Genomic DNA, 21715 nt, shown 5'->3' with positions numbered 1-21715 from the left:
ACATAAAATGCATCTTTTCCTGGTTTTTACCTTAAACGTCATTAAAAAACAACAACTCTAAAGTGTGTTGTGCTTAATGAATGTAGCTAAAACCCTCATAAAGAAGACAAGAGCCTGAGTTGCTGAAATGTGAAGTGCCAATTTAAGACATTCATGCTGAGTCAGTTTCTGTTGTCCTGATTACTCATGCTACAGCCTCACGTAGTACTTTAATAAATGAAGAAATAATAAAATCAATCATTTTAAATAGCGCTGGACCGTTTACAGTGAAGGGAGGAAAAAAAAGAGCAGACTTTTAATTGATGAACTTGACCTGCTTTTCCCTGATAACAAATTTCATTTGTTCTATAAAAATTATGCTCAAGTGACATTATTTGACGGGATCTTTATCACCTGCAGAGTAAATAAGAGTAATTTATGCTGTTTAATTTTGAGCATGGATTATAAATCATAGCTCTATCATACATTACAGAGCTTGCATTGATGAAGGAAGTGAGAGTGGGGCCAGCTGATTGGGTTGTTAAGGCAGCAGTACAAAGCAACAGTTACAGCAGAGACTCATTCTCTCAGCATGGTTCTTTACAGCCGAGAGCAGATTGATGCAGATGATAAATGATGATAAACACCGAGCACAGCCAAGTGGTGAGAGATAGACTTTTAAATAAATTATAAAGTATGCATCATTAAAAATCAGACAACAGCTTGATGCAGGAACAGATTACAGGTATGTATATTGTCTCGCCTGCAAATAATGTAGTTCAAGTTAATAATCATTACTGTAAATCCATGTGTTCATGCTACACTGCTTCTGCAGTAATAAAAACATGATCAAATGATACAATAAAGTACAATGTGTAATGACAATAAAAAAAACCTCAGGATATACAGTATTTCTCTTTGATATGATTAATGTAATTTAAATTAATAGAGGCATAATTTCACCTGCAAAGGCTCATTAAAGGCATCCATACTGTAAGAGAAACCTCGCAAGGCACTGAAGCAGTAAGCCGTCTCTTGGCTGAGAAGACCCTCAGATCCTCTGTCAAAGGGATGGCTTCTGACAAACATCACTTTGCAGTGATGAAGACATGACAGCTGTCAATCATCTCTTAATAACAGAGGAAGCAAACCAGCTCACATGCTGTGGGTTTGACCTGCCACACAGTCCACATAGACACACACACACGCACGCACGCACGCACGCACGCACGCACGCACGCACGCACGCACACACACACACACACACACACACACACACACACACACACACACACACACACGTAAACACACTTTACAGATTTATCTATCTATCAACTGTTATTAGTAATTATAAAATATCAGGGGCTGTTGAAACACGGGTGATATTTAAAACAGCAGCGGAGCAGTTAACATTGCAAGATAATAAAACCCTACTGTCAGAGCATAAAATCAATTTTCAGAGCAAATTCAAAGAAATAGTTTTGGAAAATATACTTGTTTGCATTCTTTCTGAAAGTTAAATGAGAACATTTCTGCCACTTGCATGTCTGTCCATTGAGCACAAATCTACATCCAGCAGACAGTTAACCCACCAGCTACTTGACCAGACTAGGATTTGTGAAGTTCACAAATGAACACCTTATAACTGGGTTGTTACATCTGCACAAAAACCAAAGTGTAAAAATGACACATTATGTATTTACAGGATGTGTTACACTATTTGTTAATCAGTGAAGTGACTGTTTATTTTCTTAAAAATAAGTCTCTATGTTTCTGGGCTGTAAGAACATTTAAATTGTAACAGTTTTTCAGTTTGAGATTCATCCATTCGTGGGAGTTAATGAGTTTCCACCAGTTTTGTGATGTCTGACGTAAATGCGGGATGATTCAATTTTGCAACAGATTTGGGAATGTGTCTTAAAAGCATCGTTCAACAAGATTATCTTTAACAGGGACTTTTCATATGGACGTTCCTGGAACAATCATGTCAAATCTTCTGATAGTATGATTACTTTTTTTTTTCAAAAACAGTTCCGAAAAATTTTCTTCATTTCTGAGGTAGTCTGGTTGAACAATGAATAAAAAAAAACGTTCATTGTATGCGCCCCAGTGGGACCTCTTACCCTTCCAATACATCAATTTACACTACAAATAACTAATTCAACAAGTAAACTTGTGCATCTGTCAGACCACTGTATTTTGTAATATAGGAATTATCAAATCATCTTTTAACTGCAGAATTAAGGTTTGTTTTAAACAAATGGAGGCCCAGTCTGTTGTAATATAAATGTAGCATAAAAGAACTTTAAAAACTTTAAAATAGTAAATAATACAGAGACAACAAATTAAACCCTGCCGTCATTCTCAGTTTGAGTGAATTCATGGCTAACAATACCTCGGATTGAAATACAATACTAACTATGTATTTCAAATGTTATTATTTAAGATATTGTCAGTTATTGGCCTCTTTAAATTATTGATTTAACTTTACAATAAAACTATTGAATATTAAATTCCCTTTCAGTGTAAACGGCTGCAAATAGCTGCTAGAAAGGACTGTTAGTAGTTTATTGATGAGCCTATAACTTGGATGTGGTTCTCAAACTGAAGCTAATTTATTCACCAGCAAGTTAACTATTATTTATTACAGAGCCTATTTTAGATACAGATATAGATATAAGAAATACCATAGTACATTAAAAATCTATTATTCATTCATTAGTATGAGTTTACTTGTCATCCCAATAACATTTCAAAATTACAATAAAATCAATGTTTTAATTCCAAACGTTGTAAAAGCCCTACTCACAACTAGTGCTTAAACTAAATGTCCTTCTAAAAAGGTTTAAGTTGTCCACAACAGTCCACAAGCTCATATATTACATTTTCTATACAGGCCTCCTATTCACAAAGATGTCCTCGTCTCTGAAAGACAAACCAGAAAAAAACCTTTGCATCATAAAGACAGCCCGCTGCAACCATTTATTGTGATACAGCATAATACTGGTCTCAAGCCTGCATGCTGCGTTGCACAGAACGTCGTATATTCTGATGAAAAAGGATTAATAATCTTCTTCCTCCTTTCGTTTCGTCCTGAAGAGCTTTACGAGTTCCTTCGATCCCTCCTTTCAGAAGCTATTAGCGCACTTCTTCTTGAGAGAGCCCGGAGTCATAGTGAGAGCTCTCCTCCTGCTCTAACTAGAAATGACACAATGTCAATAAGTATACTGATTATTCTGCCCATTTGTTTTGCACAACGCAGTTAATGAGCTTTATTACACAGAAGACACTGAAAACCTAATAACCATTCTTTATCATTTGCTTTGATGAGAGTAATAGAGTGGCTCATGCGAATAGTTTGTAGAAACTTCTGTTAGCGGAGAACACAGTGGATGATTTCCTGCATCTGCGGCGGTTGTAGCAGAGGAACCACCACGGTGTGTAGTGGGATAGTGAGATCAGCCTCAGTCCTCTCCATCGCCTTGAAGTGTTTGTGTTCGTACATCAGCTGTCCTCCCAATTCACCATTTATCTTCCCTGAACTGTCCTAACCTTTTCAAGCTTTCACTTATGACAGATTCCAGATACACTGGGCCAAGACTCACTGGAAACCAGCTACAGTATCATACACACAACTGTCAGTGTAAAAGGAAGCCTACACATGGCCTGGCACACTGGATTGGCCTCCTCCTGTACAGCCACATAAATCTCAGCAGCATCAGACAGGTGGGAGGAAGCTCTGGCAGATGTAGCCAGACCTTAGACAGGTCCTCTTCTCCACCTCTGGCCCTGCTCTCCTGCAGAAAGAGAAAGAGTTGTGGGAGTCTGAAATGAAGGGTGAGTTTTCTGGCTGTTGCAAATCGCTGGCAGCAGGAATCCAAATCTACAGCAGGACCTCTCAAAGGTTTGGTCACAAAAATAACATTGAAAGAAGTTATTTTCAAAATAAAGTAATACAAAATAAAGAAGAGATGGAGAAAAAGAAAAATAGAAGTGAACAAATGTCGAATACATTAAAAGTGAAAACGTTTATAACATTAATCAATAGCAGATGAACAAAAGTATGTCTTTTTAAGGTGTGACATATAGAGCGACTTTAAAACTAAACTTAACAAACGTGAATGCTAATTATTTCAAGGTAACACACTTAATTTATTAATAATAATAATAATAATAATAATATAGATTATATCAGCACAACAATACATTTAAAAAAAAAAAATTATTAGCCTGAATTAACAAACAGCTGTACATACACCTCGTTATAAATCCCATGGTCTTTAGCAATCCTAACTCTTGGATCAATTATGTACAGAAAATACAACAATAAATAATATTATTTAGTTGGTTTTCTGTCCATTAGATAAACTTAGGTTTCTGGTTCTTGTCTTCAGCTGAATTTGAAATGTTAGAGAAAACTCCTTGGTTTCATCTTCGTGTTACAACAAGCTCAAGGAAAAAAAAATAGAAACATGAGATGTCTTCTTGGATTTGTGCTTTTCTATGGGGATAGCTGAGAACGTCATTTCTAACCGAGAGCCTCAAATGAGCAGTTCTGAAGCGTACTTGATTGACCGAACCTTACAGCTTGTCATCTAATCAGTGAGCTAACCAAGTCTGTGCTGTACTTACCTTGCCATTCACTCTGTGTTGTTGTTGGAGAGCTGATAGACCAATTCACTTCTCTTCCTTCAGAGCTACAGTACAATGCCAAGGCACACATTCAGTCTGAGATGTCTGGATGTGTTAGCGTGCTGCATGTGTGCTGACATGTTTTAGCTTATGACTACTTTATAATTCCACGTAAAAAAGAAAAAAAGAAAAAGAAACTGTGAGAAGGACATGTCCCCAGAACAAAGATCTTGTATGTATGGTCATAAAATGTAGCGCAGCGTCATGTCACTTACGTGTGGATTTCACAACATGGCACTTGTCATGCCACCCAGCTCCAGTCACATGCACCGTCTCCTCCTGTGGGCAAACAGTGAGTATAATGTGAATTAGTTACAAGAGACTCCGGCTGCTTTACTTATCTCTATGTGAACGATATGACAAGTTCATGATCAACCGAATTTTGTTGACCCCCCCCCCCCGCCCTTACCATCAGGTTATATCTGAAAACTTTAACATTAACGTCATTACACACAGCTATACGCTTTATGAAAAGCACTTGCATTTCAATGGCATGATTTGGCATAACATTTATACACAATAACCACATTCAAAGAGATAAAGTAAGGGAGCCCACGTGTCACTTTCTACTTCTGTAATAGTTTTTATCAAAACATTTTTTTCTCGACCGAAGTACATTGCCTGCCGCAGTGTATTGCTTGGTTGTGACTGAGCATATAGGGTGCACAAAATTATTGTAACAATGAGGTGAGCTGATTTTAAAATACCAAAATCTAAATACAACCATTATCTCCTGCTTTAGAGGGTCATGGGGAGCTGCAGCTAGTCTCAGTGGATGTTTGGTGAAAGGCTGGGAACAACCTGGACAGGTCATCAGTCAATCACAGGACTAGCAAAGACAACCATCAACGTTCACATTCACACCTACACCCAATTTAGAATCACCATTCAACCTAACATGCATGTCTTTGGACTGTGTGGGAGGAAGCCGGAGCGCCTGGAGAAAATCCGTAGCGACACAGGGAGAAGAGAAAGCCTCCAGCAGACCAACAGGTTCCAGTCTAGAATTTCTCTTGCTGTGACGCAGGAATGCTAACCGCTGCACCACCGGTTCACCCAAAATCTAAATACAGACAATTTCAGTTCATCAATAAAGAGCTGACGAATGGTTCAACATACAACAGTCACTTAAAGAGCGGGGTAGGCAACTAAAACTATGTTGCCGTTAATGAATTTTAAATCAGGTTTGATAAAGACAACCTTCCCGTGGTCTTATATTTTTTTTCTCATGAAGAGGTGAAGAAAAGAAGAAAAGAAGATTGTTTAATTGTTTCCATTGCACAAAAAAACAATACTAACCACTCTGTACCAAAGTCCTGCTTCAGACATTTGATTAATGTACTTCTAATCTCCACTTTAAAAATATGATTTCAATTCCAGAGTGTGGTCAGTGTGGTGTGCCACAAGGCTTTGTTCTGGGTCCCATTTTATTCTCTCTTTGCATAATGATTATTGTGATGATTACTGTTGTTGTATTTTGATTAAAACATGTATATCATATCATGTATAATAAATAGTAATATATAATTATCAACACCCAATTAAAGGGTCTTTGTTTCAAGTTTAGTCAATTAAACTATGAAAATACCTTCCATGTATCATGAGTCCACCAAAAGATTATTATAAACAATTATCGTGATTGAGTTGGATTTAATAAGGTCCTTAGCGAGGCTTGTTGATATTAAATACTATTAAAACGGATTGCTACATTAGCTCCACAAAGCACCAAAGGTAGTAGGTTAGCAGTGAGGATGTTTGCTCTGAGGCACAGGAGGGGTAGTCGGGGGTGCGGTCTGTTTTCAGCCATCTCCTTGATGGGTTTACATTTCAAAAGACCTTGGTCCAATCCATTAGGGGTGTAGGAAAACAAGATGTTCCTCTCCAGTTGAACTAATTAGGATGTTGTTTTTTTTTTTTTTTTTTTATGAGGGAACCTTCCATATCGTTAAATTGCTGTGGGGATCCAGATGTGTAACTAGGCTAATGACTGACTGGCTAACAAAGAAAAATGGGCTATAATCCTTGAGCAGCATAATAAGTCACCTTCTGTGAGGCGGTAGTGAACAGTCATTGTCCATGTAGCTATGCTCACTGTACCAACCTACACTATACTGCCAACCTTGTTATACTCTGGGGTCAAAAAAATATGCAAGCCACCCATTAGATACACTCTAAATAGAGTGGTTACAAGTTAATTTACATGTGGCAACATGATCTGCGCAGAGACAGAGGAGATGAAAAGTGACCATGAGAGGATGGGAGTGGCCCAGGGGGTGAAGGGTGAGAAGGCGCGGCAGTCTTGTGCTGAAGCCGTGTGTCTGCTTTGAGGAGGAGTAGAGCTGACAGAGGCCACCTCAAGAGACTCTTCACTCTCCATCAAAGAGCTGAGAAGAAGAGGCAGGGTCTGTCAGGGGTTCCCAATTCCTGCAGAGCACCCACATGCTGCACCTCCCACCCTAAACACCTTTAGTCAGTCTCACAAAGCTCCTCACGCTGCCACAAGCCTCCAGACTCATTGGCAATGCATGACCAATCCCCAGCTCAACCACCCAAACATCACCCGAGTTTAGCACTTAGAACATGACAGACATGTCCAGGGGCTTCATTTCCACACAGCCTGCAAACACTGGGATCATATGCAACTCCTGCAATGGAGTATTATCAGATGGAATGTACAGTATTGTTTCACATCACAATAATCAAACAATATTATATTATATCTGATAGAAATCCTAAACTGGTGAGACAGCTGTAAGACTTCTCCCGGTTGAAGCAGCCCATATCTGGACACCCAATTTGACTTGATCCCCTTGCAAATTGAGATTCCTCCAATGCCCACCACCACCCGTTTTGAACAAGAGCTATCAGTTTTAATTTTCCAAACTTTCTCTTTTACGTCAAAATTGGGTAGGAGGAAAAAGGGTAACGTAGAGGCAGAGACCACCATTCCAAGTTTTATCTGCTCTACAAAATGCCGTTATCTTAGTGTGATGTCAAGAACTCTATCTCTTTTTTTTTCCAGGTGACAGGCACAGACGAGAGATAAGATTGGAAAAGAATCCCACTCCACTGAGTAAATAAATAATCAATACTCATCTAAATGTAAATGAGAAAGTAGCCCCCTTTGATAGGAGGGTTTTTATCAACCAACCAATTTTCTACAGGCACTCACTGGGCCTCAACCAAATCACCATCATTCAGCTCCCATGTAATGGATAAGAAAGGGGAAGGGGGAGTGGGGATGGCTGTGGGGGAGAAAAGAGGAAGGGTCATCTGAGATCAGCCACGTTCAGATGGCTGCATCAATAGCACGGCTTTTTTTTGTTTTTGTTTTTTAAATTTCCTGACTATTGTATGACAATAATGCTACACACAATAACCAGAGTGGTAAAAATGATCAAGATTAAATCCTCATTTCTGTAAAACCAATAATAGCTACATTATACATATCTACAGTACTTTTGCAATATGGTTTGATGGTTTGATTGCAAAAAACAATCTTATGTGAAAAATATGACTCTTAGGTGACCTATTTATGAGGGTTAAATGCAATAATTAAGATAGGAAGGGAGCATGAACCAAAGCTATTTCTCTCTGCTTTAGTCAGAAGTCATAAATAAATAAAAATAATTTTGTTTTGGTGGCGTTTAAGAGATAACCTGATTAAGTTACCATTTATTATGTCGGTGCTCAGTGCCGGAACAATCTGTGAGAAAATGTTTTCCAACATCGAGCTCCTCGCTACATGTTTGATGAACCTACCCAATCACATTCACCAGTGTCAAGTTAAATTACAGCTGTATTTCTGTCAGAAAATGAAGAAAGACAAGTCTGGAGACGCTATCATTATTTCTTGTGTTTTCTTGTGTTAACATTTTTGATACCTGTGCACTTTTCTAACCTTTTTTGATGGTGCATATACTGGACAAGATTAGCATTTTATTGTCATCAAAATGCACTGCTCTGACTTTAAATTGATCCAATAAAAAGCCTCAAATACTATTTTCCTCATCCTCATTGCATTAGGTTTTATTTCATAACTCATAGATGTCAATAATGGAAACCATTATATAGCAGTATACTCAATAACAGAATTTTCCTGCTTGAAATGCATACAGTATTGATTTCATGTTTTTCTGGGTCCATAAGGGCAAGTAGCGTGGCGGAGGTTGTTTTACTGTAGTCAGTCAGCAATGTAGAAAACAACACAGAGAGCTGCTAAAAAGTACAGCTTCAAGACAGTAAAAAAATGACATGTTACAACAGTTTTACAACTGGAAATAAAGGATGAACTGCAAGAAATAGCTGATATTTATTTTTTTGTTTTCATTTCAACTTAAAAATGTAATTCAATTTGCACAGGAAGCAGTTTCAATACACAAGCAATCAAAATTATAATGTTTTATTTCAGATAACATCCAATCACATTTTATTTAAACCACAAACGCTATATGTTTGGGATTGCTGTAAATGCAGTGTAGGAGTTATGGGTAATGGTTGTGCAGGAAAATGATTGTTTTATAAAGTCTAAAATGAATCAGGACAGCAGTGTTTTTACAAGAGCTGCACAGTGTCTGAAGCTGGTACTGTACTGAGGAAGGCTCCAGGTGAAGCTGTGGTCTGTGGCCAAGCTGCGTTTGATTTTTATTGTGCTGAATTGGAATGACAGAGCAAAGCTTTTCACATAGTGTGTCTTCCATTTCTTCCCTGGGATCCCTCCAAGCTAGCCTCTCGTGTCCCATGGGAAACAGACCCATCCAGCTAATATGCCATAAGCTGACAGCCCTCCCATGAAATGTGTGTTAAAGACCCAGGTTTGGAAACATAAAGGCATTCTTCAGAAGCTGATGCAATTTCTTTAGAAAATCACACCTCTCAGTACATGCAGAACGCTCATCACTCTGCTAATATAAGACTGGGATTTCAAGCATATCTATATACAAACGATACAATAATGTCCAAGAAATACAAGTACATTTTCTATTAAAAACAAATGCCGAGTATAAAACGACTGTATGTTTGAGATGAACTCTTAAATTCAGCACAGGGAGGCAACAAAGTCACAGTGATGCTTTTAGCAGAAAAAAAATAATAAAATAAAAAATAAAAAGCCTTTACAGTATTATATGCTTCTGACTCACTGATATCTATGCAATTTAGCAAGCACATGGAATTGCCCCAAGTTTTCCAACCTCAACTGTAATCCGCTCAAGGAGGATTTGCAGACTGTTCCTCCAAACCATTTTAAATCAGACAGAACTGCGAGGGGGGAAAAAATAACACTTTAAAATGAAATCTTGACAGGACAGTGCAATGCTAACATTACACCCCAGCTGCTTTTGTTTAAATCCAGCGCATTCACACCTCTTAAAACTATTGCATCACTGCTGGTTTGTAATCTGTTTGCAATTTTACCCTTTGATGGTCTTAAAGAATGAAAATGCCACTTCCTGACTCATTTTCACAAGAATTACAGAAGACCTAACGTGAGCATTTATCACGCTACACAGGCCGAGCTGAAACGCAACATTTAGACTATATTCACATCTACTGAGACTTCCGTTATTCAATTTACACAAAAATATTAGAGCCAGAACTTTTAAATACAAGAAGTAATATTGCTGTTTCATAGAGCAATCTTTCACAAGCACATTGTTCAACAACAGAATCACCAGCCCTTTAAAGACCAATACCAGAGACCATAAAGCCTTTATAGTTGGTGTTGTCAACTCAATTTTCAAATTCCTCCCCACACTCTGGCTCTTCTATTGAAGTGTCATCTGATCTGCTGAATTACTGACAAGACCACAGTCATCACCGTAACGCTCTGCCTCTCTCTCCAGCTACACCCACAGCAGCTGCATTACATTCACCTTAAACCAAGGAAATAAGAGCTCTGTGGGAAAAAAAAAACTGCTCAGAGCCATTGTGCTATCAAACTCTCAGTACCAGTGTATATTATCTAAAAGAGTACATCTCCCTGCATTGCTATACAATTGTACTGTGCCTTACTTAATCATGGAGAGAACATTTGTAAGTTTACATATCAAAATCAGAATCACGATAGTTAAAATTCTCACTGATCACACAATAGATGACAATGGTCAAGAGATTGTGAGAAACTACTACACTTCACAGGCATGTAGGCTTTATTCAGTTGGTTCTTCAAAATGGCTGTTTTTTTTTTTTTTTTTTTATTGTTTTAATTAACGGGCATTTTAGGAAAGTTCAGCTTGTTAATTTGGTTGTATTATACTTTGGTTCTTTTTTTTGATTCAGTGTCACTGAACACTAAACCACACTGTCATAGTGCTGTTTCTGGCCACAACAGGCAGCAAAAGAGTAAAAAAAAAAAAAAAAGCTGTGCACTACCTGCCCTGTACTGAGCAGCATTGAGCTGCTAAATACAATGATAGGTCCATCAGGAGTTGCTGGAGAACCAAAACAGAGCTAAAAGAAAAGTAAATACTGGAATTACATTTGTCACATGGCACAAAACACAGCTTCACATTCATTCTAATGTTGCTTTTGGTCTGTTGACTGTTTAAATTGGCAAAATATTTCAACAGCTTTACCATGTAAAATCTAAATGTGATATAGTGTGTTTTGCTGCCCTGAATGTACAAAGTAATATTTACTTCTGGTTGAAAGTGCTTTGACATATTTAAAATGACCAAATGTGGTTCTTATTAAACTTATAAGCGTTTTATATTTCACCAATACAAATATGCTAAAATCTTTTTTGTGACTAACCAGCCAACAGGCTGTAACTTTGCACTAGTTCTGCATGTTCCTGTATTAAAATAACTTTATGGTGCTTTCAAAGGCAGTAGTCACGAGACACTTTTTCCACGTAGGTCAACAGGAATGAGCTCAGTTTTGCAGTAGTCAGACCAACATGACCTGCAACTTATCACCGCACTGGGAAAGATTCAACAACCTCACCAGAGACACTGGTCCCAGGGGTGGCAGAACGGAGGTCCTCCGGGAAAATATCATACTCACGACCAAACAAAACTCAAGGGCATAAAGAGCAAGAGATACAATAAGCACGCAGCAGTATCACTGCTCACTGATAAAGTTGTCCAGCTCTTGATTCAGAGATTCAGTTTCTGACACTGTGACACTATGTGGTGGATTTAGCCTCGTGGTATACAAGAGAATCTTTCCATATTTAAAGCGGCATTAAAAGGTAACAATGAGGTAACTTTGCACCTCCGAAAGACATTGTTTGAAATCTTTTTAACATACTGAAGACACTAAACACATATTTACCTACCGGCTGTTGTGTGAATGCTTTGAGCTAAATGCCTAAAAGAACTTCAGATTTGAGTTTAGCTTTCACTGCCTGAGGTACTTCATTGTTATTGTCTGGGTGACAGTTTACATTTTATTCTTTAATTCTTTAGATTTCCCCTTGCTGCTTCCAGTGGGTGAAAGCGCAACTATCAGCTACATCTAAAGTTTCCATTTTGGAAAGAATTTCAGTGGGAGAACAAAACTTGCACAGAAAAAATATTTCATATAGGAGTACTTCCGCACTTGTCCCTGTTTTTCTGGTAGTGGTGATTTGAATGAAACATCTAAATATGTTCTCCTGCAGATTAGGAATCCCCTCCGCACCTGTTTTATTCATATATCTTTTTTTAGGTAATTGATCTTTTTGCCTCAGGCCCCATCACATTGCGGGTCATGAGAGACCTATATAACTGCTTTATATAGGCTTCAGCCTGTGAAAGAGTCTTAGAATTTCTATTATTTATTATCAAATGGCCAAACTCTGTTTGGATGCACTTATGCTGAGAATAATGGGGAATCAAAATAAATGCAACATCCCCAATACCACATGCAGCTGAGTCTCTGAGAGTTTCATAATATGTTGTGTAGATTGTTTAGTTCAGCCTTAGTACCTGAGTTAACTGTTTGCCAATGGGCTGTTCAAGAGATGTATACTAAAAAAGATTTCACAACCAATCAAGGTGAAGTTTTATTTGAATGAATCACACTTAAAAACAACAACAACAACAACAAAAAACCTGGAATTAATATGTTTTGACAGTAAATCATGTTTTTTTGTTCTCCAACTGAGACTGAAACGGAATCATGTGGTCAATACATCGTTATAGTTAACCTGCTAGACTTTAGACCACCAGATGGAGTGGCGTTGTTGTATGCGGATCACCAGTTTGTATTACATGCACTACTTACACGCCTGCATTTCAACCAGCTGTAACGTGCAGATGATATTACATTCAATTTCATTGTAACAGCGTGCTGGGAAAAGTCTCAGTTGCAGCTGCAAATGAAAAGCTCGGCAAATGCAACCTAAAAATATCTACTTGGCTGGATACCGCTGGGAGTAAATGGAAAAAATATGTTTTTCTAATGATTTGGGTGAACTGACCCTTTAAGTAGTGTGTGTACAGAGCTCATTTTACAAGCTGGTCCTCCTCTACACATCTGCTCCCGCTAATGTCGTCTCCAACCAGCATTCCTGATGCTCAGGTGAGTGTTCTCCTGGTGTGAATTGCAGACCTTGTGCTGAACATTGATGCACTGCCTCCATTATCGCCCTGCCTCCTTCCGAGGAGTCGACGCTATTGTTTATGACACTGACACATGCAGTAATGGGTATTTCACTTCTGCACCTATACTGAGTGTGTGTTGAAACTGGAAACATAGATAAATATGGTGCGTATCCACAACATCAGTAAATTTCTATTTCATCAACAGAAGCATTAGACTGATCACGAGAACACCACGGCGTTGTGGGAGCATTGCTCATTCCGCACGCTGCCAATAGAAACAGAAATTATAACGTTGTCTTAAAAGAACAGAAATAATCCCATGGGTAAAACAGGTAGCTTTCACAAATCCACTTTCACTCTGTGTTTGTTCTCTGTTATTTCCGGAACTTAAATGTTCAGGGAATTCAAGGCGCAAAACTTCTAAACAAGACTCAACTGGAACCTCTCTTCAGGAAAATCATCAAACATGTAAAGATGTGTCTCAGGGGATTTGAAGAAGTTCAGACATACTGTACAAGTCAGATGAATCCTCCAGTACTGTATGTCCCAGCAGACTGGGGAACATGGCAGCTGTCACTAACAAGGAAAGTCACATGCCACTCTTCTCCTTTATGTTCAAATACAAACACAGACTCTGGTGTATCAGTGCCAGATATTTTCAATTATCTTGTGTCAACCTTTATCTCTTCACATTTACAGCTGGATTGATGCCTTCCTTTTTTCATATTTCAAGCACTGTTGTACTTCAGAGGAGAAGGAGGAGGAGAAGATCACAACAGTTTCATCCAACTTTTATGTAAGTGTTTTAGATTCTGGTAGCCCGGGGGTATATGGTGCACACTGTTAAATTCTTTAACAATGCTTTTAGCAGCACACTGATTGTAAATAAAAACAAAGGCTCCGGGGAAATGTTTGTCTTGAAGAAATCTTGTTCGCCAAACAGCTCATTCATTTCAAACGCAGGAATTATCAGTTCAGATAAAAGACTGATGAAGTTTGCAGATACAGAAAAAACATCCGGTGTGGTCGCATTGTTGATAGTATATATTTGTATTACAGTGTAGCAGTAGGCCACAGCATGGTTTTACATCTACTCTCTAGTTTTCTATTACAGAGCAACAAAAAGCCTTTTTCTGTTTACATAGCAAGCCTGCATCAAGTGGAGGATTGTGCACATAAAATTACCATAATAGGCCGCCACCGAGTTTGCTAATGTGCTTCTCTGGATGAGAGGGCATGCAGAGACTTGCTGAGGAACTGGCAATGTGGCAATAAAAAAAAAAAAATCAGAAAACTCCTCAGTATATCCTCATTTTTCCAGGCCCTGTTTAGTACATGGATGTGCAGCCACCCCAGGAGCAGAGAGGTTACCCCACATCTGGAGAAATGAGTTTGACCCTCTCAAAGGGCACAGGAAGTTGCCCCTGAAAGCTGCAAACAAAAGCAGCAGTGGCGAGCAGGAGCCCAGAGCGCCATTCATCGCGGCTAATGACTTGTTCATTAAGAGTGATGATGGATAAAGACTTCTCACGCTGAGATGAAATCAAGATTTATATGCGTTGTTTCCTCACCCAACTTGTGGGAAGATCATCATCATTTAATTCTATCTCTGCGGCCGGTGATGGGCATCCAGAGAGCGGGCTATCAAACGGTGCAGTCAGCTGGCAAAATCCAAAACGTGCCGTTGGCACATCTGGAGCTTGCCGTCGCAGCTGAGGGTGAGCAATGGCTGCTGGCGGGTGGCCAAATTACAGGCAGAGACGCTTCAGGACTCCACAGCCTCCACCCTGGCTTCTCCTCGTTTAGATCATCATCATTATTTATTTGCTTATTTATTATTTTTTCCATTATGTGTGCTGTGTTGCATTTCAACAGCACTTTTTATTTTTTCTTCAGCATCAGCGTATTATCGCGCCGCGCTAGACCCTCGACCCACCTCTCTCTGTAGGTTCTTATCTCTAGCTGGAAATAGGCCCCAAGACACTTCATCAGTGTCCTTCACCCTGCTATCTGCTGCTCCCAACTTTTATTAAAACTTCAGCCTTTATCAGCTCCTGGGTAATTCAGGCATGACAAATTGGGCACCAGATGCCACCTCCATTTGAGGCCGCTGTACATCTCTTGCTCCCCTATCAAGACAATGGGAGGTGGCGGGCTGCATCATTGTGGGATATCCACCTTTAGCCCACCGCATCAGGTTACTTCAACAAACTTCCCGCATCCATCTGAATGCTCTGTTTGCCGTCGTAAAAGTTCTCCAGTATGCATCACCTTTACATCAGTGCAGTGCTTCTCACTGCATTTCTTTTTATCTGCAATCCTCAACAGGAGAATTACTACAGTCCTGATTGACTCTCAAACTGAGAAAAATGGTCCTCCACAGTGTCTTCTCGCTATTTGCTAGATGTTTTATTTTTCCCCACACAATTTCATACTATTGTAAAGTGTTTGTACTAAATAAATAATTTGTCGTGCCTGCATTTAAAAACAGTAGTCACACAAAGTTTATTGTTGTATGTATTTAAGGTTTAGGCATCTTCCTCTGCATTTAGCTGCACTTGTGCAACTGCAGTTTTTATGGTGAAGACAAGTGAGCTTCTAAGGATGAACCTATATTTGTCTTGAGAGAGTGAGCTGTATAATTATTAAAAACAACAACTAAATATCTATCTAAACTAAAAACAATCATGGAAATTTGTGTTTCTGGGCCAGCAATGCACAATTAGCTTCCCATTGGGTTTTTGAATGCAATCATCTTGATGACACAGACAAGAAGAGCGCTGGACAGCTTATATTTACTGTCGCCTCCTCCTGCCCATTTCATTTTGGGCATGTTTAAAGATAGGACATAATTTATGATGCATTAAAAAGAGGGAATGTGGAGCAGAGTTGCACGCCCAGTTGAATAAAAAAAACACAGTAGATATGATATAAAAAGAGAATTAGTCAATGTCATTCGTTCATTTATGACTGACTGAAATAGACAATACACCTCTACTCCCATGTCAGATAACCTGACTCTGGAGTGTAAAAGATTTTAAAGTTGACAGCCCTGCACATGAAGCAACTAGTTGGATCGCTTACTGGAACTCTTGAATTGTATTCATAGTGATGCGGACAGTATTCATGGGATACGGTCCCCACCTAGACCTGCACATCATCTGCTCCTCAGGGGATTCAGTGAGGGTCCTGCCTGTAAATAAGAATCCATGATAGAGGGGCAGCAGGCGTGAAGCATGAGATTGGAAACCAAAGGCATCACACTGGGCTGTTGGATCTTAGTGATGTTTAGCAACACATAACTCTACACACAGACCCTGAATCTGGCATGAGCTAGTACACACTCATGCTCACAGGGTCAGCCATGCATGTGAACACTCTCTCACACACTGCATTACATTGAGCTCCCCCTTTCACGAACATATAATGTCTTTCAAATTAGCTTACAATAACCAAAGCCTGCTTGTGCAAAGAGTTGCTGGTTCAGACAGGGGGATGTTTTGAGGCTGAGAAATGTCCAGAAATCACAGTCCCAGTATACCATAGATCCAATCCCATCACTCCAACTGCGTTCCATTTTAATTTCTCTCTAACATCCCAACGTTTGATCCTTCTGTGCCCAACGCAGCAGTGCTGGCCAAGATGCCAGCTGTGTTTCAGGGCTAAAATGTGTTTTAAGAGCTGCTGCAGGATGGTAATGTGTTGTGCAACCTGCCAGCCCATGAGCATCCTGAGGCAAATGGGAGAAGCAGTGGTTAAAAAGCAGGCTTTTTTTGGGCCAGAGCCAGGGAGTAATCTACCACATAAAGGCATGGCATAACTGGAGGCTATCACATGGGATATGCTTCCCTAAAGACATCATTTTTTTTTTTCAGGAAACCTCCTATTATATGGTGCCAGTGGAACTTGGCACTGAGGCCTCTTTTGGTCAATTAACATTTGAAATTAAAAAGCACTTTACATAGCCATGTTAAGTAAATTAGCAAACAACAGATTGATTTGTCAGTGATGTTGCAACCATCATATAACCACAGCAGAGAAATCACTCTACTGAGCAGGAAATGGAGACTGACCTCTCAACGGAACGGGGATGTGTTCTTCTTTCACACATTTACCTATTGGTTTGAAAAATATACCAATTCCCTGCTGGAAAAGCCTTTCATTTTGGCAATTTGTTATGTCAAATAAGTTTGCTGGGTGAACTGGACTTGGGTACAGAAGTCTGTGATGAATAGTATCCATTAAGCTGGAATCTTATAAACCTTAAAGTGAAAACATACCTAAAACAAGAGCATCATTAGGAAAATGAGCAAAGACCTGAACCTGGAGTGTTTCTGAGCAGAGATGAATGATGGCATCACACCCCGGTCCATTATAGACTCTATTTATACACAGGGACACAGAGGAGCAACACTAGTTAGAGGCTTCTCTCCAATTAGGTTATTACTGGTCTGGGAGCCTTTTTACTCAAGGAAATTTCAGAATAGAAATTGTGTCTTTAATCAAGCATAAGGAAATCTGTCAGGGAGTGGTTCTCTTTCCTTGCTGTTTGCGCTTTTTCAAATACAAAATTTACCAATTTCATTTAGTATAGCAACTAATATCAGAAGTATCTTTTCTACTGAAAATACAATATGCATGCATTGATCATTTGCTTTGGAATAATTCACTAAAATATCACCAAATGAGAAGAATAAATGGAGGAAATGTCACTTGGGGAAAAAGAAAGATTATTTTGCTGGGTTGGGTTATTTGTCTGCACATAGTTTCCAGAGATCACATGTTGGTGATCTACAATGTCTGTCTTTTAAGTCCAGTATCCCACAAATTGAGTTTTTACACCCCAGTTTATGAAACAAATGAGATGTGATGCGTTAATTAGAGATCATCAGAGGTTCAGGTAGGCATATTTCTGCTATTTCTTCTTATGCTATGGTAATTGTATCCTGGCTTCACATTTAATGGACAGTTAATGTTTAATTAATGTTCTTGTTCGGCAAACGTGCTGCTCTTTCCTTGAACTGCTCATACCAACTATGCAAACAAACAAAATGAAATGATGCTGCGTGAGAAGTAATTTGTGTCAAACTCAGTGCAAGAGGATTCCTACTGCAAAGTCCCAGAAGAAACTAGGTGATCTAGGACAGCAACTATAAATCCTTCCATACATTTGTGTTTGACTTGTCTTTAAAAAACAGGAAAATGTTTTACACTCACATAAATATGAAAAGGTTTTGACCCATCTCTCACACTTAACGCCTTGTCTTGAAAGGTATTGTTGACGGTCAAAGCAGAAATGCGTTGTCGATAAAAGTTGACCATAATATGAATGTGCACACTTGCACGCAGTATGAGTGACAGGTCAGCGTTCAGCCCTGGAATTCCCCAGCTCTCCTCCTCATCGCAGGACATGGTGGCCTCACTTGAAGTCGAGCGAGGAATAAAGGATTGCCCTCTGTATTTTTTCATTAGACTTTTCTTTTGTTACTGAATACATAAATCCATTGTGGCAAGATGCAATATGTATCATGGCACTCCACCTGCGGACGTCTCATAATGGCTGCCATGTCCCTCCAGTCAGCGATGATAAGTGAACCCCCCGTGAATGTTAATGATAGTGATCATTCTGAACCAGCCCGCCTCTCCGTCTTCGCTCACAGCCTGGGTGTCACACGCAGGGTGGCAAGGTTCAAGGGACCAAAATGAAAACAAACACTCATGGAGATATAAATAAATAAAGACAGAAATGAATGAATGAGGGTCCGAATGAATGAATGCATCTAGCCGCACTGCACCTGAGAAAAACATACCGGGGATGCACGGACATTTTGCGATTACTTTTTATTATTTTTTTTATTTGCAATTCCTAGAAATGTTGTTTCGTTGTGTTGATTAATTATTGTGTTATTTAATGCAAAAGTCCATGCTGCTGTAATATTTTTATGCAGCAGGACTTATTTCATTATTTACAAAGCCCAGTAAACACTGGGGAGCAGGTGGGTTCAAACAGATGTGGCTGTTTACATGACCGCAAGAGTCTGGGCTTCATATCTGGTCATTGCTCGTAAATAGCTTTGACAACATGCACACTTGCCGGGCCAGACAAAGGCTTGACTCAGCTAATCAAAACTGACAATACTGAAATCACAATGAGCCTTTTTCTATCAAGTGCTGTGAGTCAAATGGGAGATGAGTTTAAGTATCCCAATAATCTTGAACAGCACCCATACAACAGACGTAACCTGCACAGCTGAGAAAATTCTGCTGCTGGTGTACAAAAACAAAAGCATGTATAATTTGAAACCAATTTAATCACATTTCCCCCCCACAGCCGAGTCTCTGTAGCTTTCTCTGCTGTATCTGTCTCTTTCAGTATTTGCCGGATTGTTTTGACCAACACAGCACCTCTCCAAGCAACACACCCAGCTCAAGTAACAGGCAGGGGAGAAAGCAAACACAGAGTCCATGCCAGCTCATCCCCCTCTCTACATCTCACCGCTTCCTCCTTGTCTAACTTTGCCAAAGTCCTTGGAACTTGCCAAATCCGGTCATGCCTGCTTAGCTTGCTGGACTGATTGTGCCAGAAAAGAAAATAAGACACAGATGTATACAAACTCTTGGTAGTGCCAGTGGAGAGACAGCTAATGGCTTCATCTCGACCCTCCCATTGTAGCCAGGCACAGGTGGGGATAATTAGAGATTTCTCTCTCCCCTCAAAGCTGATTCTTTTCTGCTTGTGACAACCAAAAGTAGGCTAGGACGCCGGGCTCTGCCCCTCCCATCATCAACCCCCTTACCATCCATTACAGCCTTGGTGAGAACAACAAAACACCACTTCTTCTTTATACTGCATTATACCACAACATTGTGCCTACCAATGGTTTGTGTTGGCAAAAAATGAAGAAACTCTGGAATTTTTCAAACAGACACCAAGAAATATCCAACTGGAAAAATGGCTCCATAGCAGATCATCTCCTGTCAGGCCAGGTTGTATCAACGCAGTGGAAGAAGAACAAAACCACAAGCAGATAGATTCGGGGAGTGTTTCTCAGCCAAGACTAATATACTGCTGAAAACAACCCAAGCGTTGTAGACATACAGAGTAAGAAAAATGACAAGAAATGTAAGGTTTGAATAGTCCATCATGAAAAGCAGTGATAGGTGTCTCAATCCAAACTGATTTCTCATTTAACAATTTATGTTCCTGAACTCCAGATGTTTGAATGAGCTCCAGAGTGTGACCTCTGTCCTCTCTCCGGGAGCCTCGTAATGAAATAATCCTGTATGAGCAATTCCTGATGCAAAGAGCAGTGCTAATATATAGTCCTGTGTGCTTCAAAAGGCTTGAAAAGCCCTTTTTCCTCCGTTAGCCTGAGTGACAGCAGAGAGACATGTGCCTTCAGATGAGAGGAGGCGAGTCTCATTACAGCGTATTTGGTTGACACTGAGTGATTCAAGTGTTCCTGGACAATTCAGACACACTGATATAAAACACATTAAATGTCTTTCACAGCACTTTACCTGACACTGTTCATCTATGCTCATCTATTATCCCTGACGAACCGGCTTTTGTCGCTGCTCAAGTCTGGGATCAGGACTGTGGCGAGCAGTGAGTAAAGAAGAACGAAACAAACAAAAATAAAACATAAAAAAAAAAAAAAATCAGGATATGAAATGTTCAGATATAAAAAAATCAAATCCCTTTTTGAGGTTTTTTTTTTTTTTAAGGAGAATATTTAAGTCCTATGTTTTTCAAAGATAAAGAAAAATTACACTCAGACATAATACTGTTGTTGTGCTGTAATGCCGGATTGGTAACCAGCAGATACCAGCTGCTGTATGCTTTTGTCAAATTTGATAGACCACATGCAGATAAAATCAAACGGACTGTAAACTTAGCTGACACATATGGGTGTCTGACAAAATAAACTCTCCCAAAAATGATGTTTCTCGTTGTACAGTAGTCACACATGACACACCATAATAATATTTTGACATCCCGCATTGAAAGAAAAGGGAGAGTAACACAGGGCGGCACATATATGATGTACAGTCTCTCTGGGAGTGACGGGCATAGACAGAAGATGACGCAGTGAACTGAGCAACCTGAAAGACAATCCCTGTGACAATGAGGATTTGCAGCTCAGTCAGGATGAAGATGAAGCTCCACCTTTGACATACATATTAATCACAATTGTATTAACATGTAGCTCGCCAAACCGAAGACAAAGTGCCGCCTGGTCAACATTACACTATTTTACATGCAGTCACAAAAGTGAAATAAACAACTTGACTAATTAAAAATCTGGACTTCTCACAAAACTGACTTCTCTGTCAATTAGAGTAAGAAATATCTGATTAGTCACTTACATTTGAAGGGAAGGTTTGTCACTTTGTCAGACTGGGAGTATTATCAAAAAACAACCAACCAAAGTCAGCACCCGGAAACGATACTTGTAAGCCCGCAGTCAGAAATTGTTAGCCCACATTCCTCCTCTTTGACACTAAGGCGTTGA

General features: G+C 39.4%; 1 long non-coding RNA gene across 1 annotated transcript; it reads right to left on the bottom strand.

Annotated features, from left to right (window-relative positions):
- Positions 1–3672: 3672 nt before the first annotated feature.
- LOC138621515 (uncharacterized) lies at positions 3673–21642 on the bottom strand. Its single transcript, XR_011310948.1, has 3 exons — positions 21570–21642; positions 4887–4950; positions 3673–3776 (listed from the first exon to the last, which is right to left on the bottom strand). It is a non-coding gene; the product is annotated as an uncharacterized lncRNA (long non-coding RNA).
- Between the last annotated feature and the right edge of the window lie 73 nt (positions 21643–21715).

The sequence above is a fragment of the Brachyistius frenatus genome, unplaced genomic scaffold (genome assembly GCF_029030835.1).
Source record: "Brachyistius frenatus isolate BFR_SWC_R1_liver_20210118 unplaced genomic scaffold, ASM2903083v1 Contig_31, whole genome shotgun sequence".
Classification (NCBI taxonomy): Eukaryota; Metazoa; Chordata; class Actinopteri; family Embiotocidae; genus Brachyistius; species Brachyistius frenatus.
The sequence above is the reverse complement of the archived record's forward strand: the minus strand, read 5'-3'. Positions and strand labels throughout refer to the sequence as shown.